General features: G+C 51.2%; 1 protein-coding gene across 2 annotated transcripts in view; it reads left to right on the top strand.

Moving 5' to 3' along the window:
- Positions 1–7,601: 7,601 nt before the first annotated feature.
- FADS6 (fatty acid desaturase 6) overlaps positions 7,602–18,470 on the top strand; it is a 51,893-nt gene continuing 41,024 nt past the window's right edge. Inside the window, exon 1 of one of the 2 annotated variants that reach the window (XM_044983708.1) lies at positions 7,602–7,641. The gene's annotated coding sequence lies outside the window, so the exon portion shown is untranslated. The remainder of the gene's footprint in view (positions 7,642–18,470) is intronic. The other variant, XM_044983709.1, reaches the window with a different exon arrangement.

The raw sequence follows: 18,470 nt of genomic DNA on the forward strand, positions 1-18,470 counted from the left end.
CCAATCCAAGCCCCAGATGCAAACAGCCCACAAGCTCGGGGCAGTGTTTGAAACCCTGGCCCAGAATTCATTCAACCCAGGGAGCCGTGGGCCTGTTATAAATGACTCCACAGACGGGATAAGTTCAACCAGCCCCTCCCTTTATAAAGGACTAGATCAAAAGCCCTAGATCCAAACTCTGAGCTGCTCCAGCTGTGAATGGTGAGGCTGGAGTCCATCTCCAACCTAGAGTGAGGTGGGCCCAGTATGTGAAGATGTGAAAAATGCCCCCACACCACTACCACTTCCATTCTACACATTCTCTCACACCAGGACATTCCTGCACCAGGTACCTTTCTGTTTATTAAATGTATATAAGTAAAACCTCCGACCTCTGCAGGTATCCATTCTCTTTTCATTGTATGTGATTCCTACCTGTACAAGAACCACATTGTTTACCATTTATTTATTAGAGACCATGAACTTCCTTCCCCTTATACTGCCTGATAATTACACATTTTTAAGGAACACACCCTCTGTACAGTGAGGTCCTTAACTCTGGTTTGGATGGTTGGCCATATCGATAGGTCACACTTGTGTGGGAATTAGGGCCTCTTTTGCTTCCCAAGAAGAAGTGAGGCTGGAAAGGTTCACATGAAGAGGGCAGAATCTCAAGCTAATACCATCAGTGCCAGGGTTTGAATTTTATTCCTGAGACTAGTCAAAAACCCAGCTGTAATGTTGCTTCTCTGTCACAGCTTTCAGCTCCAACAGATCCCATTATAAAAGCTTTTGGGGCTCTTTGATACACCTTGTCTCCTCTCCATGGCTCTGGGAACACTTCCTGCTCCTGGTCTTGGGTCTAGTGTCTCTCTCTCATTCCTGGTTGCTGAGTGTCTACGCAGATGCCAGTGCATATTTCTGTCTACACACGTCTATGGCCCTGATGAGATCAGCTTGTTCGTTTTACCCCAGAGCAACAGCCTGAGCCTGCTGATCAGCTACAGACACAGGTGTGACTCCCAGAGGGCTCCGAATTAGAAGCCTATAAAGGGGGAGCTTGATTGAGTGCTTAGGGGGAGAGGCAATGGAATCAGGACTGTAGGGGTTAGGTCCTGGTTGTGCCAGTGACTCGCTTTGTGACCTTGGACAAGTCACTGAATCTCTTTTAGGGTTTGTCTACAATGCAAAAAAATGCCGTGTTCCTACCTCGGGTTAGCTAGCTCGGGTTAAAACAGCAGCAAAGACCGAGAGACTCGGGTTAGCAGCTCAAGTACAAGCATGTAGTGGAGCCTGGGGTTGAACGCAAGCTGCTCAGCCAAGTTTTAACTCCTTGTTTTGGCGGTGTAAACATATTCTCAGCCTTCCTCGTCCAGCCGTAAAATGGGGATGATACTAAAAATCCCCTGTGGCCACAGGGTGTTGAAATGCTTTAATCACTGAATAGTTGTAATGTGCTTGAGGGTGAAGGGAACTCTAAGGATTTATTCCTTTATTACTGAAAGGCTGATTAGCTTGCTGAATGTACAAAGCAGTTAAATCTGGCCCCCTGTAGAACCTCTGGACTAAAGTCCAGGACAAATGCACTGAAATTAGATGCACTGAATTTTCAAGTTCCCAGCTGACAGACAATGAATACTGAGTCCCACCAACTGGTCTTTTCATGCAACTACAAGATTGTGTCAGCTTCTTTCTACTGTAAAGAGCATACTAGATTTACAAGAAAGGCAACAGCTCTCCCTGCTGGAATAAATTGGCAGCCACCGTGGAATTTAAAACCATCTTAACCTCTGCAGAATTAAAGCCACGGGGCCTAGGGTTTGTGTATGACTGCAAGACGTGAACACAGACTTATGGATGACCAAGGTTCCTCTCCCTGGTTGGGTAACCCAGCCTGCTTGTCCATGAGTTGTCCAAGGGCGGAGGATAGGAGTAATCATTTAAAATCATTTGTTACCATGCCATTTCCAGCCCAGTGAGATGGAAAATGGCTGATGAACTGGTAAATCCCAGTTGTAATCTTGACAGTGGGAGCCGGACTATGCTGTATTCATGCCCCTCCATGGTAGAGCTCACCTCCCCATGTCCCTGTGGCTTCTTCCACATTGCCCTTGTGCAGGGAATGCTCTTGCTAGGTGCATCTGCAAGGACCTTACCTGTTCTGCAGCAGGGTCCCTCTGGAGAACTGACCTACAGCCTAGCCAAAGCTAAGAGCCCCCCTAATTTAGCTGAATTTAACGTTATTTTGCCAGATGTGGACAAGACGCCCCTTGACAACTGCTGATGGATTCTAACCCTCCCCCCTAACCTCTGCCTGTTTGTCTCTTGGTCTGTGAGCTCCTTGGGGTGGAGTGCTTAGCGCGCTGTGAGCACTCCCATTGAGTCACGGAATGGAGCTTGGCTCAGGACGTCAAATTCCAGTCCGGAGCTGGATTTGGAAAGCTCCGAAGTTCGAGGGGGTTGGGTTCAGCTCCTTATAGGACAGGACCTGTTTGGAACTGAAGGGAGGGGTTTGGAATGCGCCTAAATTCAGGGCTGTTCAGACCTGGAGTTTGCTTTGGGCCTGTGTCTGTTCATTTAGATTTGCACAAGTATTAAATGCAGCCACTATCCCTACACTCTCGGTGCCCTCAATAACGTCAAAAGTACACCACAAAGAATACCCTAAGGGCAGCAGTACTTAGCAATAGTCAAGATAGCCCATCCCCAATGACCCAGGCAACTCAAAAACTCAAAAGATGACTTTGCACCTTTTGTCCGCTCTGGGGTTTATAAGTAAACAAAAAATACCCAAGGGCTGTTGATTTAAATTGTTCTTAGCTGCTGATCACATAAACGGAGCGTTGTTGTTAAGGACCCTGTGGATTTTACGGAGGGCACGAGAGAAAAGCATTTTGTTGTGGTTGCGAAATCATCCACTGTTCTGTTTTAGCTAGTACAGCTTAGAGGGCACAGGGCCAGAGGGTGTTAATTGGGAGGCATTACAGAGCTAATGGGATCTCTCGGCTGCACCAGAGGGCAGGGCAGAGGCAGAGGCAGGGTCCTGGGAAGGACGGCGTGGGACAGGGAAGTAGGAAGCCCTGGCTAGGAGCTGCCAGAAAGGCCAGTGGCCTGCCAGGAACGCAACGGTGCCCATGAACACTGGGATCTTTCAAGAAACAAGGCACCAGATTCCTGGGAAAGGAGAAAAGGAAACAAGAGGGGCAGCCTCCACTAGGCCAAATATGCTTCGCTCAGGCCAAGAAACTCCCTTCCCGCACCAAGATGGAGATTTCTAGGCTGTTCTGCTCTTCAGACAGCTAGTCAATATCAGTGATCAGCCTCTTATTCGGGGCCTCTGGGATCACGGAGCTTTGTGATTCCAGTATCCTGTTCAAGAGCTTCCCAGCTCCTAGTTCCCAATACATAAAAAAGTGACGTCTGATCCTTTATAGCAACGCAGTTCAACCTTTTTTCATTTGCAGACCGCTAACCATTTTCGACTGGAGGTGCGGACCCCTTTGCAAATCTTAGACATAGTCAGCGGACTTCCAGGGGTCTCCGGACCCCAGATTGAAAAGCCGCTACTTTAGAGTATTAGACAGACACTCGCTTTCCTCTCTTTCACCAAAACAACTGGTTCAGCAACTACTTTTCCAGGCCTGGCAGAAGAGCCAGGTGTGTGTGAAAACCTACAGGTGAGGGAGCCTTGAGGCTGAGCCTATCAACAAACCCAAACCACAGCAGCTAAGGAGCCCCCCGCCCCACCTCTGGGTCTTTCAGCAAGAATAGGAACTAAATGGTCTCAGGGTTTCCACCCAGCGGGAGTGCCCTCCGGTGGGAAGGCATTTCCGAGCTCCCCAGACAGGCTGCAATACGTAGAGCAACGACGTGGTGTGGCCGGGAGGAGGTTGTGCCCGTCTGACAGGGCAGGGCACAGAATTCTGAATGCGCATCAGGAGGTGAGTGTGATCCTGTCGCAGGATCCCAGCAAACACTTGCTGTCCTTGGGTCACGTGTCAGAGGGCAGCAGATACATGGCACAACTCCTGCCAGGCTATGTGAGACCCCCGTGTTCCTACGCACTGTTATGGGCCTGGCACGCTCTAGTTCCAAACCAGGTAGTGTCGGCATCTTCCCTGGAGTCTCAGCACTCGGGTAACAAACAGCCTGGCTGTGGAGCACAGGGAGCGAGGTCTGACAACTGGGTCAGCGTGGCTGGGTGGCCCTGGCCAGGCATTAAAACGGTGCCAATCTACCCCTTCAAGCACCCGAGTGCAGTGCAGGCCTCCGAGTGGTGTCAGTGTCACTCCAGCCTGCCGCAAGCACCATCAGCCTTTGCTTTACTCTGGAATCTGGACTATTACAGTGGCCACCCATCGAGCCTCATGCTGCACCCGCTGGGCAGCAGACTGGAGTGGCTACGGACAGATCCTGCTCCCCTTATCTGCTTATGTTGAAGCTCAGGAAAGAGCCAGCAGAGTCTACACTGCATTGTAATCCCAGGTCTATGGGTCCCGGGCTCATGGACTCTGTGTTTCCAAGCCTGCACTTGAGTGTCCACACTGCATTGTAAACCTGGCCTTACAAGTGCTGGACCTGGGTATCACAGCCGTGCGAATGCGTCCATATACAGAACTGCGCAGCCCTTCTCACTCGGGTCTGGGGTTTGAGCTGCATCCAGACTGCAGAATGACAGGGCTTGGACCCAAGTCAGAGCAGGACTCAGGTTCTTACCCACCCCCAGCAGGGTCCTAAGATCTGGGCCCTGAGTGCTTGTGGACCAACTCAGACTGATTTGTGTGTGGACAGAAGGGGGGCGTGGGCTCAAACCTGAGTCAGAGCCTGGGCTTAGAGTGTAGTATAGACATACTCAGTAAGACCAGCGGGATTTTGTCTCAGAAGTCACCATAAACTGAACAGCTGTCTGTCTCCTCCCCTCCTTGGTATGGTTTGCTTTTGGCGCATTGCCCATCTTCCCCCAAATAAAAAAGATTCTGCTCCCAATACAATTTAAAGCAGTTCCCTGGCTTAGCTCACAGGAAGAACTCAGCGTTTCTAACTACTAACTAGTTACACACATTAGACAGACTCCCTGACTGCGAGGAAGCACCAGTGACTCCTAACAATTCCTAGCTCTTACCTAGTGCTTTTCATTTGGAAAGCAACTTTATCCCCATTTTACAGGTGGGGAAACTGAGGCAGAGGGCAGTGAAATGACTTGCCTAAGGTCATACAACAATCCAGCAGCAAAGCTGGGGACAGAATCCAGGTCCCTGCACAGTACTCTACCCATTAGGCAACACTGCCTTCTCTGGTTTGTATGCATGACTCGTAAGTCAGCTGGAGAGTTCACATGTGCTAATTGCATGTCAGAGGCTACTGGGAACAACAAACTCCTTTTGGAGAGGCTGCTTGTGAAAGCAGCGTGTAGGCCAGTCTGGGCACACCCCTCTGTAAATACACTGCCCTTCCACACAGAAACCGATTCAGGCTGTGTCCTTGAGCCCAATACTAAAAAACACCTGCACCTTCTTCCAGTGGTGCCCTGCTGTGGGAATCAAAGGTCAGTGCAGGGCTCAAATGCTTTCCCTGTGCCAGGGATTGGGAACCTGAGTTCTTATACTGAGCTCACGCTTGCAAATCAAGCAAACTTCCACTGAAGTCAATGGGCACAATCCAGTGGGAGTGAAGGAGAACCGTGCTCCATACGACCAGCTTTATAAGCCATGTTTAACTTTCTCACCAATGCCCGGGCTGGGCCCTAGCCCGTGCGGGTCCCTAATTGGCACGGCTGCATTGGACTCAAACTTCTGGGAGGGCTCTGCCAGGGGCCAGAGCCACAGGGAGGGCAGAGGGGCTCCAGGAAGACAGAACGAAAATGCTGCGACGCCCTCCTCACTGAAATTTCCTTGCAAGAAGTCCCCTCCCGGGGCCTGTGTTACAGGGGCCGACACGCAGAGCTGTTACTACGTGGGAAATGTGAAAGATGAAACAGAAACTTCAGGGTTAAAAAATGAACCAAGCTTTGCCCACAGGGCTGCACTCCCTGATCTGCTTCTCCACACTCCAAACACCCCCTCTCCCGCCCTGCCCGTCCCAGGGCGTTATTTCGACCCATTCGTACAACAGATGATCAGGGTTTTATCTACAGTTTCCTTTACTTCCTACAGCTCGGTTACTGACTTCCCACTCGTGCAGAGCCGTCCCAGCATGCAACGTGCCAGAGGCATCATGAGCGGCTCTGAGTTGAGCCCGACATGGCGGCCTGTGGGAAAGTTGGCTCCTTGGTTCTCTCTTCACCAAGCTACCCAGTTACAAAGTCATGTTGGAAAACCCCAGTGCGGACTCTGTTGGGATACCTACCACTGAGCCAGTTTGGAAACTCTGCATTTGTGCAGCCTTGAGTTGTCAGCTCATCAGCTGCACAAGTTAAACAGGCTGGGGGCTGGCCAGTACTTGGAAGGAACAAGGGAGCCTTCCCATGGGAAATCAGGGGCCAGATCAGAGTATCCCCTGTTGCTGAAAGGGGAAACTTACTGCCGAAAGCTTGTTGGGCTCATGGAGGGTGGTGTGCTTCTGTCTCTGGGGTGAGGTGATTTGTCCACCTTGGAGAATGATAGAGAATCTCAGGATTTCCTGCGGCTGATCTCTCCAGGTATGTACCTCAGGAGAACACTGCAGCTCTGTTAGTCTTTAAGGTGCCACCGGACTCCTTGTTGTTTTTGTGGATACAGACTAACATGGTTACCCTCTGATACTGCAGCTCTGAGACAGTAGCTGCTCTACTGCTGGAAGTGCCATCTTTGAAATGAGATGTAAAACTGAAGTCCTGACAACATGTGCTCATTGCAGATGTCCTGGCCAAATCCCAGTTTAGGTAAGTCCAGGCTGCCTTCTTAACTATCCCCTGCAGGTCCAGCTGGGGCTTCACATCCTGTCCTAAACTGTTGTGTATTGCCAAGGGCTGATGCATTCCACCCCCAGAGGTGGCTGCATTTCAGCAGTGGGGGAAGTGTCTGTAGTGGATTAAATGCTTTGGGAGGAAGCGCTCTATGAACACATAGCATTATGAGGATTTTTAAAGACTTCCCCCATTTGTTGGGTCCCTCTCTTTGCTCAGAGTGCAGATGTCTTTCTGGAAGATCATGAGTACATGGTGGACAATGATCAGAATGTTTCAAGTCCCTGCTCTAGGAGAGCAGGCACAGAGGGGGGAAAAAGCACAATTCACCAGCCAACTTTATCTTCTGTGTTGCCGTGAAAGAAATTCCACAGAGGCACGTGGGTGACTGAACTCCAGGGGCCAAATCCAGCCCTGGCTTAAACCTGAGGTGGCAGGAGTTTCACCCACTCACTCCAGGCTGAGTTTGACCCAGTTAACGATGAGCTTTGCATGCTCGGGGCTTGAGTCTGATCTCGCATTGATGTAGATCTGGACCAATGCCTGTGAAATCGATGATGTTACCCTGGTATGAGTCGAGATCACAATTAAACACACGACGTTCCAAATGTGCCTCTGTAAGTGTGTTTTTCCTGCTTGCTTCCAGGTGTTCCCAACAGCCACTCACAGCCAGAAAGCTGCACAGCAGCAGCAGCTGTGGCCAATTGGCCATAAACAGAAGGGCTTAGCAACCACCCCCAGCGCATGCCCTGCTGTCTGTGCCAGAAAGCCACTGATTTGTAAGTGACCAGAGAAGTCTCCTGGGGATCTGTTGTGTGCTAGTTTAGGCCAGTGGAGGGCAGGATGTGTTTTATTTTCTCTATTTAAGTTGTTGCCTGCAATTAACAAAGCAGCTTTGTCTATGTTTGGGAGAACCAGGTGTTCCAGAGGCTTGTGTGTAATAGTCTGCACTGAATCACTGCGTGCTTTAAAACAGTTACTGTGTGAATGTGCATCATTGCCTCTTTGAGATCAGAAGCTGTTTAGGGAAGGGGCTGTCCTTTGCTCTGTGTCTGTACAGTGCCCAGTACAAGGGGGATCTGACCTGGCTGAGGCCTCCAGGGTGAGTAAATACATTTTAGATCCTGCCTGAAAATCTCTTGTAACATATTAGCTAAGGTGGATTCCTATCACTGCCCTCTGCTGGAGAGAATCAGACCAGTGCTGTGGCATAGGGCATAGACTGCTAATAATGGAGATTCTCCGTTAGTGAAATGCTAGGGGCTTCTTCTTCTGCCCTTGGGCTCTACATCACCACAGCCCATGGTCAATGAGTTACTTAAAACTCCTGCAGGGGCTTTCCTACAGTGACCTTAGCAGACAAAGGGACCTGCTCTATGTCTTGACTGCTGGATGGGGGATGGTCTCTCCTACAAAGATGAGCCTGTAACAACGCTGCTGCGATTCCCAAACAGAGAGTTTAGTCAAGCGTTTTAATGGCAGGCGCAGGGGATGCTGAAGCCTGTGTTAGGGATAAATAGCTCCCAGACCTGTGACTTGCCAGCTGAGAAGTCGGTCAGGGCTTTGGCCCATGAAAACTTGCAGGCATCACAATGTTCCCAAGAGCCGTGCTGGAATGAAACACGAGGCTCGGGGCGTATTGTCTGGGAGACTGGGCCCTGCTGTTGTTCCCAAGAGGCTTTGTCAGGTGGCAGAAGGCTTTGAAGTTGAGTGGGGGAGGTGGGTTATGAAATACAGCTGCCTCTTCCCAAAGGAACGTATCATGTAAACATACTAGAGCTGGCTGAGCAGGGGTAGGGTCAGGCTTCAGGTACCCCGAGCACAGACCTGTGCCCCTGCAGCAGTGTGCGCAAACCTCCCAAATACTGGAGGGGGGTTGTGTTGTGACAGGGACTCTGCCTGGTCCCATACACCAGGGATTTTACTCCCCTCACCATCAGGGCCAGGTGTTGGAGACATCACCCCATCATGGTACAATGACTTTTACACTTTTCTCTTTTTAATAGTTCAGATTGCCCCCCCCGCAACGATTCACATTACAGGCTCTTCTGGGGCTATAACATCCCAGCATGCACCATGCTGTGGCATCATAGTCCCATGTGTTGTTTTCCTGGCATACTCACAAAGAAGTTAGATAAAAGCATAAAATACTCTTACTGGAAGTTGGAACATAACAGGACTCTATTTCTTAGAACTCAGAATAACACCCAAGAATCCAAAAAACAGAGAGAGACAAAGCAGGCTGCTCCCTATAACAGAGAAGTGTAACTCCCTGCACCTTACTCTAGGCTGGCTCTGATGCACCCTAGCTGACAAACAGGAACAGAAAACGCCTTGCACGTTAAAGTGATAACTGTGTTAAAATAACAAGCTTTCAATATGCTAGGCTATGGAGCCCTGCTGCAGCGTGGAGCTGGCCAGTGGGTAGGCAGGGAGGTTGGGTTTGATTATATGGTGCGGTTTGCTCAGCTAGTTCATTGAAATCAGTATTCTGATTTCAAAATGCTCAGGAGCCAGCCAATGCAGGTTCCCACTGATTGTTCTAATAAACTGTGGGGGGAGGAGGAAGTTTTCAGATTGTTGACACTAGATCAAATATTTGACTTAATGACGTTTGAGCCAAATCCTGGTCCCTTGCACCTGCGTTCCAGTTCTGCAAAGCACGTAGGCACGTGAATAGTCCCATTGACTTCAATGAGGCATGTGGACTTGAAGTTAAGTACACGCTTCAGTGCTTTGCTGGAGCAAGGCCCTGATCCCCAGCCCTGTGACAAAGGGTGGAGCATCGGTGTAGCCGCCCTAGGCCTGCTGAGCCCACCCTGCTCACGAGAATTTGGTCACTGAATCCACATAGATGCTGATCTACTGGCCATGCCTCTTCTGCCTCCCTGACCCGTCCTCAATACCGCTCCACACGCTGCTGAGGAATGAGCTGCCGTGCAGCTCAGGGGCTGGGAGTCCCTTGCACTCCCTCTCTCTGACCTGTCCCTCCACTCCCCATCGCTATAGCAGAACCAGAACGATGCTGCTTTGTGGGGCTTATGCACCTAGGCAGTCGGGTGCAGCATGTGCCTCTAATACACTAGCTAAGCACTAATTCTGAGGGTTCAAGACCTGGTGGGTGGCCCTGATTGCCCAAGGTGCTGAGGCTGCTAATCCCCAGGCAACATTCATTGCCAAGATCGTTATTGCCGATATCAACTGAAAATGGAATAAAAATAGAGAGACGCCAGCATGTGGATCTTCTGCTGTGGCGCAACTTCAGCAGGTGTGTGCAGAGCTTCCTAGCAATGCAACAGCCTGGGCATTAGCTTGAGTCATCAGTCTAGTTAGCTTGCAATGACTGGCCCGGCGTGGTTGGTTTTGAGCAAGGACCCCAAAACAGGGTGGGCGAAGCCGGGAGCGGGACAGTGTGGTGGAGGGAGTGGGGAGGAGCTGTTGGGTTAGATGATGTGGGTGATTAATGCTGGATGTGTTTTACAGTGGCTAATAAATTCATTGAGAGGCACAAAGAACTGAGGGTAATTTATGGCGCTGGGAGCGCATCTTGCTATGGTGGGTCTGTAAGAAACACATCCTATCTTTCACTAAATCGGGCAAATTAGCAAACACCCATTGTGGCAGCAATAACAGGGCCCTAGTGGCTGATAATGTTGAGGCATCGGAATCCACGTGCACAAATACTGTCTGCTTCTCTGTCCCCCAGTGGAACTGTAGTTGGTACAGTCTGACTCTAACAGCTGTTAGATAGTCATGTAGTGAAGGCACCAGAGTGGGATGCAGGAGAGCTGGGATCAGTTCTTAACTCTGCCACAGACTCCCAGTGTGACCTTGCACAAGTCATTTAATTGCACAGTGCCTCAGTTTCCCATCTCATAATACTTCCCTGCATGCCAGGGGTGTTGTGGGGAGAAATTCCCTGATGCACGTGATGTGTTTGGATACTACAGTGGCGGGCTCATGTAAGTACCTGGATAGTTCTGGGAATCTGAGTGGAATAAGTTCATTGTGGATGAGTGGCCGCATCACGCGGGATGCTGCCCTCACAGGCGTCTGGCAGAGAGGACAAGTCCTAGGGCGGCCCTGCATGAGCCATGCAGGAAAGCCCCAGCCTGCCCCTGCTCAGGGAGGACTTGAGTCTCACTCCAGCCTTTATCACAAACAGAGGCAGGGTGTGGTGAGAACAGGCCTCTACTATTACCCTTCCCAGGGTGAGCCTTGATTCCTGACCTAATCACCCTGCCCTGCATTGTCTTCAAGCTGTTATTGTTTGTGTTTGGAACGGTGACATATGTGAAGACAATGACCCTGGTGTGCAGGATACAGCACAGAGAAGGAAGGAGGGAAAAGCAAATAGCCAAGCATGCAAAATTGCCCCGGGGACAGATATCAAATTATCGCATGGGGGCATCACGAAAAAGTGGCTCCTGCCGTGCAGCATGAGGGATTAATAGCCCTTGTCATTTAATGCCATTGCACATGCTATTCTTATTCATTTCCCTGCTTCCTCCTTCCTACGAAACCCTGGCTAATTGCCCCGCAGCAGTGAGTGCCACAGGTTAATTACATGCCATGGCATCCAAAAGGGTTTGGATTACATGCCATGGCATCCAGCTTCACGTTGGCTGCAATGTGGGAGCCGCTTTGACAAAACAGATCGACTGGAGTTAGGAAAGAACAACCCCCCCCGCATTCATTCGGAACCTTCCTATGTCAGCTGAGGCTGGGGGCCATCCTTGGACCAGCATCCGGGTCTTTGCCCAAATGCCTGACGGAACCTTCCCTGAGGTTTCTACGTGTCCCAAAAACGTTGTTTTCCATTCCAAGCCTGGAACCAAAAATGCTGCGAGCCAGGCCAGCCTCTCCCTGCGTTTCTGGCTGTGAGTGGAAGCAGCTCACCTTTGGCAGGGGGATAAGGGACGAACAGCCCTGCCAGCCAGAAGTCCCTGGAGGGATCTGGGGATTTGCCCACTAAAGAAGATCCTTGACCCTTGTGTGGAGGAGAAGGTCTAGCAGACTAATGCCAAGCACACCTTCCACCAGGTAGGGGGAGCCAGAATGTGCTGGAGGGGATGGGGGAGTGGAAGCGCTGAGGATGCAGAAAGGAGGGTTTTGCAGGGTGCTCAATAGCACCTGATAACGGGGACAGGATACGCTGGGCTTCTCAGCGTATCCTGTCTTCTCTGGGTTTGTTCCTTAAGCCCTGATCCTGAGTTCCAGGTAGCCGAGCCCCAAATTTGGGCAGACCCCCATTAAAGCATGAGGGGTGCAAGAAGCATGTTGCAGGATGGAGGCCTTAGACTGTAGGCTCCTTTGGGCAGATCCTCAGCTGGTGCAAACTGTCACAGCTCCACTGGCTGCAATAGATCAATGCCAGTGTTACACCAGGTGAAGATCTGTCCCCAGAGCGCCTTGCTGGTACTCGAATAACAAGAGTGCTCGTCCAACCAGAGCACACAGCCACCAAGCCTTCAGAGAGAGCCGCCCACTGCTAATTCGGGCATGTACGACATGGCTTTGGTTCCATTCCATTGACCTTATTGTGTTTAAGTAGCGGAGCCTGACTTTATCGAGTGGCATTTAGGAAAGCTGTGATCGGTGTGTGACGAAAACTCTGCAGACGTGGCTTCTTGTTGCTTTTAAATACAATGCTTTTCTAGTGCTGGGTCCGATCTACGTTTTAATGCCTGGAGCCATGGAACTTCCACCTCTTCTCCTGGGAGAATATTGCCCAGCCTGATCCATCTCACTTCCTGATATTCAGCCTAAATTCCCCCTTTATTAATTTCCTTCCACTCAGTGATGCTCCCTGGTATCACCCTCAGTAATTTCTCTCTGTCTCTGATGTTTACACCCTTTAAGGACTGGCAGGTGGCTGTGTCTCCCCTTAGTCACTGCTTTTGCAAGAGAGAGGGGAGTGAAGTAAGAGATCAAGATACAGGTGCTTAGAGAGGTGGTGGAAGAACCTAGAGGGGATAGCAAAGTGCTCCAGGTAAAACCCTCAGCCTGACAGACTGGAGGTCCCTCTATACTGACACAAATGAACCAAAAGCCTGGCACTGAGCCAAATGGTGATTTCAGTCACTAGGGTAAATCCGGAGTGACTCTGCCTTCACCGGAGGAGCAGGATTGGCAGCCCATGGAAACAGGATCAATCCCCCCCTTTGCCTTGAGTGCATTACTCTGGATTTCCACTTGCATGACTGAGATCAGACACTGGCCCCATGAGCTTTCATTTATCCCAATGAAATGTGGCTAGTTAACGCTTTACCTCTCCTGGCTATTGCCTGTTTCTCCATACCCGCATCAAATAGATAATGGCAGGCCAGGTGGCGATGATGTTCTTGAGCAGAGCACCCCCGTGTGGGGAGTCTCTGAATGAAACTGACAATCCTTGCAAACTCCTGGAAAGCTCTATCGCAGAATCAGCGACCCCTTGGAGTCATTTACACTTGAGCAAAATGGCTGGGAAACACTAGCAAATCAGAACCCTCTCACGCCCATCCCAGGCAGGGTTTTAAACTCACTTTGCACATGGAAATAGCTACATGTGGTGCAGGGCAATGGAGAATCAGGCCCTGAGATCCTGATTCTCACCTCATTCAGGTGTAAGTCAGGAGGAACGCCACTGCAGTCCATGCAGTTACTCCAGCACCGGGGTCAATGAGAGGCATAACAGACCGTTTTAGCATGTCTTGTTCCATAACCGAGCTATTGAGTCTGCAGCCTCCCCGCCTGAGTTAAGGAAGGACAACTCCAACAGCAATAATAGAGATAAAAAGGAGGAGAAACCTCCTGTTTCACTGACCTTGCTCCATCACTGGCTTCCCAAGTGTGTTGTGGCTCAGTTGCTCTGCCTGGGAATAAGAGGAGGAACGGGTGTCAGGTCTTCAATCCCAGCCAACTTGAAGATCCAGAAACCTGCTTGAGGAGTAGCAGCGAGGCACCAGGCAGGTAGAGCAAAGGGACCCAGAAGAGAATTAGCTTTGACAGATGCTGGTATATCACCCTTGCTCTTTACTAAGGTCCCTGCCTCCCTCTGAAGCATTGCTCCACCCCCTAGTGTGTGAATAATGCCTGTTGCTGAAGCTTTAATCCCTGGCTCTGCCACTGACTCATTCTGTGACCTTGGGCAAGTCCCCTGACCTCCCTGTACCTTGATTTTCCCCATCTGCAAAATGGAGAACAAGTCTTATTACGGGATATTGTGTAATTTTCTAATGTGTTTTACAGCATTCTCCAAAGTGCTGGGAACTGGCCTCTGCTCTCGTATATGGTCAGGCAGCCCTGGTGGACTTGCATGGTGTAACTGAGGGAAGAATTTGGCGCTTTGAAAGTGCTATAAAAACACGACCACTCTGAGGTTGCTGAGAGTAGAATTTTGCCCAGTGTTCATTCATGTTTGTTCACTGTGTGTACACCTGCTAAGGAGCTTGCGTGCTCAGCGTAACAGATTTGGGGGCCTGGACTGCAGGGATTCAGTGATCCTATGTCAATCTCAGGCTCTCGTTCGTGAAATCAGAGGTTTCTGTCTGGTTTGCATCACCTGGCAGTTAGCCACCGACTAGCAACACATTGACAAAACCAACTTGTTTTGCCTGCAGGCTGGATGAGCAAAAAGGCGTCCCCTCTGCTAACACGTTTTGCATGTATGTGCCATAATCATAAAGGGGGAAAGTGCTCTCCAGTCATGCTGCGCTTGGCATTGGCCTTCCTCTTTCCCCATGTGCTGCAGTGAATTCCTTCCATCATGCTGCCTCTGCCTGTAGGGAAGCTAGAGCCCAAAGACTTGGCTGCCCTAAGCCCCAGGGGTGCACGTTGTGCGCTGAGATCTGGAAGACGTGTTGCAGGTTTTTAGAAGCAGACGGAGGTTTGTCTTGGCTGGTCCCAGTGCTCCCTCTCCACCTCCAGCCACTAGGAGCAGCCTAAAGCCTCTCTCATCTGGGTTCTTTTTCTTCTTCCACCACCTTCCATCACCTCCCGCTTTGTTGCGGGCAGCCGAATGGAGCCGCAAAGCCGGGGGAAGAAAGAAAGAACTCCTGGCCTCCCAGGGGGATGGGGAGCATGTTGTCTCCTCCACCTCTGTGTTACCCCAACCAGGGGCACGGGGCGAGTGAGAGCTGGGGGGACTGCCAGGTGGGGCAGTGATTGGGGGGGGGGAGGAATGAGTGGGAGAGCAAAGCTGGGGGCGTGGGAAGATTTGCTAGAAGTGCAGGATGGCGGGAGGGGGCCGGTGAGGGATTGCAAGGGAATGGAGGAAGGAGGAAGAGAAAATTAGGCAAGCCCAAGGGATATTGTTCCTCTAGGGACTTTCCCCCCAATCAATGCCAGTGGAGAACTGGAGATAAGGATGGGAAGAAGGACAGAGAGACGGACGATGACTGGCCCAGACGGAATCCGGCCTCTGATGTAATTTCGTCTTGCTGCACGTACCTCTTCCTGATACTACTCATTCCTTACGTCATGTGGCCACAATTAGCAGCATAATAGGATGTAGGTTCCAACGGTTGCGGGGGGCGGTGGCGGTGGATAAGACTCGGAAGGTGTCTGGCTTGATACCATGGTGTTTGATTTGCCATGTACAATGGAAGCGGGGGTGGGTTGTGGGGGGAGGTTGTTATCTCAGCAAGATCCTTTGCTCTGCCCTTATTCTGGCAGCGAGTGAGCAATCCAAATGGCAAGGAAAGCATCAACAGAGGAAAGCAGGGCTGGCTTCTAATGGGAAATGAGGAGATGTGGACCCTAAGGATAGTCTCAGCCCAGGCTCCAGCTCTCTCCACCCAGGAAGTGGCTTCTGCCTTCTGCTTGAGTGGTCCTGGGGCTCTCCCCATGCTGCTGCTGCCCTTCAGCTGGGGAGTCCCTGCCTCTCCCAGGATGCCACTGTCCCTGGTAGGGTGGCACCCAACTGGAATTTACAATGGGCCTAATGCTGCAGCCAGGCCCCCTGGCTTCTGCTCCAGATGGGAAATTCTATGGCAGCTGAATTTTTATGTCTTAAACTACTGACTTAGGTTACTTACTGAGTCTATTGCTGACTTAAATATGGGAGTGACTGATACCCACAGCACGGTGCCCCTTGTGCTGTTGAGTTTGACAGACGAGTTAGTTCACACTGTCTGCAGCCTTTCCGTTTTCAACGTGCCGCCTAGTTCCGTAGTGGCGGCACATAACTGAGCCACAGAAGTGGTCCAGGGAGGGACGCTGGAGGTTTTGGGCCCTGGGAAGGTGTAGGAGTGTGGAGTACGCTGGACCCCATTTTGGAAGCCTTTCTGCGGATCAGTGAAAACAAACAGAGGGCTGGGTCTCAGGGGCTTTTCCCCAATAGAGCTTTGCCTAAGCAACGAAGCTCAGAAACGGGGGAGATTTCGATGTGGGTTTCTGGTTCCAGCTTGTCCCTACTTCTCAGTTTAAAAGAAAAGCTTTTTATTGAATTCTTTTCGGCCATAGCAGGACAAACGACTGGTCGGAGGTGACGAGAGGCTGCGTCCCAGCCGAGCGCCCCCTAAGGGTCCACAATTGTGTGGGCGACCTCCCCATCCGTGCTCAAGGGGAAGCGGTTAAAAATAAAGACACATTCCGCTGTCGGGAAATAGGCTGAACTACCAGCCTGTGGCCAGCCAGAGCTGGAGAGATGTGATGTCCCTGGATGGGAGCCCTGCTCTGGCCGGCATGGTCACAGTGATTAGGATGGCAGCTTGCGTGGGGCGTGGGCAGGCTGGTCATGCATCAGGAGGGAAAGAAAGGGAGAGATGGACGGGGCTTGGGTGTGAAGGTCAAAATCTAAAACTCCATCCAGTCCTGTAGGATCCCGCTCCAGCATCCTGCAAATCTGCCCTCAAGCCTGGGGATGACGCCTGCCAGCTCTCGCTCCTTTATGCCCCTTAGCTAGGCAAGACGCTACCGGGGGGGAAGATTGTTCTGGCTGCACCCTCCCTCTGTGCTCTCCCTCCAGGCCCCAAAAGACAAGGGGACCCGGGTTTGCCAAAGGTATCAACCAGTGATCCGAAGAGCTTGTGCTGAGCAGAGGGCTGCTAACCCGAGCCCCAGGGGACCTGAGGACTCTTAGCTTTTGAATTCCTGCTGCTCCCAAGGTTAGTGGGAGGAGCTGCCCGTGCCACGTAGACTGGACAGACCAGTGCGGTGTATTTCCACTGAATGCCCAGGGGATGAAACCAAACCTGAGCAGGGAAGCCGTGGGTTCTCCTCCCACTGCAGCAGCACAACACCTGGTTTATGTAAGAGGGTTATATAATTTGGCTTGAGCAATGTTGAGCCATCCTGGGTGATTAGCAGCAGCATGGCCCTAGTGTTTGTGGCGAGTGCTCTGATACCACTGCAGGATGACTCCTTGGGTAACGAGCTGAGCGATATCGTCCTGTGCTGGGCATTGCCTGTGTGAGCGATAAACCCCGACAGAGGGCGTGGGCTGCTCGCATGTTGGTGTGCTCCTCAGGCATGCCGCAAGGCAAGCGGTTCAACCTGAGCTCTGTGCCAATGACATAGCGGCATGAGCCAGGGTGCTGGTAGGTTAAAGCAGTCGTGCAGAATTAAACCAGTCAAGGAGCAAAATCGACCCACCTGCCTTTACCAAGGTGAGAGAGTGAATAAACAGTTGTGATTTGACTTGGCCATCCAAACACATTACGTACCCTGGGCCTGCGGGTGACAAGAATTCTGCACGGCAGGAGTACCTTGTCTATTTTAGTCTGGTTCCCACCCCTCTGTGCTCCCTGGATTGCCAATTCTCCTGGCACCAAGAGAAGGATTGGCGGAGGGCAGAGGGAATACAGGACAGCCTCCCACCTGAAGGCCTCGACCTGTCTGTACTGAATTTACTTTTGTATTAGGCAGGTCTGTACCTGAGATGGACCAATGCTAGCCTGGGGACTAACCCAGAGAAAGGCACCCGGTGGCAAAGGAATTGTCTGAAAAGAAGCAAAACTCCATCTTGCAGCCAGAAATCTCCCCAAGACGTCCTCTCAGCCTTGCCCTCGAGTCCTGCTCTCCCGCCGGTTGAGTCCCCAGTCACGCCGGGCCACTGGTCACTGACCCCTGTGTCAGAAGCATGCGCTCTTCAGAGGCCAACTGCCCCCTCCCTGCAGTTGGAATTTTGCCCCTAATGTCACCCTAGCAAGAAGAAATGGATTTGGGAGCCCCCCCCACCAGCTGTCCAGAGTGTTGATGACAATTGAAAATGTGCTATAAGAGCATGCTGGGCTGGATTTTCTGCACAGCCGAGCACCCGCTGATTGGAGTTAAGGGGCCTCTGGCAATCAGGCCTTTAAGACCTGGGCAGCAAGGGAAAGAAGAATTCATTGCTATTTGAATGGGATTTGTTCTTTATGCTGCTGGGGCAAGGCAGGAAGTAAACATCCTTATTTTATGCATTGGGTTTTCTCCCCTTCGTTGTTCCCAGCATCGCCTGCCCAGACTTTAGGGGGCCACATGAATCTCTGGGCCAAGGAGGAGCCCTTGAGTTCCCATAGAATTACTTGAAGGGATCTGGGTAGATCACACTCCTGTAGCTCTGAAGACCCTTGATGCCATTTGGAGCTCACTGAAGTCAAAGGGAATCTTGTCATTGACATCAGCAGGGCTAGGATTTCAC

Source organism: Mauremys mutica, chromosome 12 (assembly GCF_020497125.1).
Source record: "Mauremys mutica isolate MM-2020 ecotype Southern chromosome 12, ASM2049712v1, whole genome shotgun sequence".
In the NCBI taxonomy this organism is placed as follows: domain Eukaryota; kingdom Metazoa; phylum Chordata; order Testudines; family Geoemydidae; genus Mauremys; species Mauremys mutica.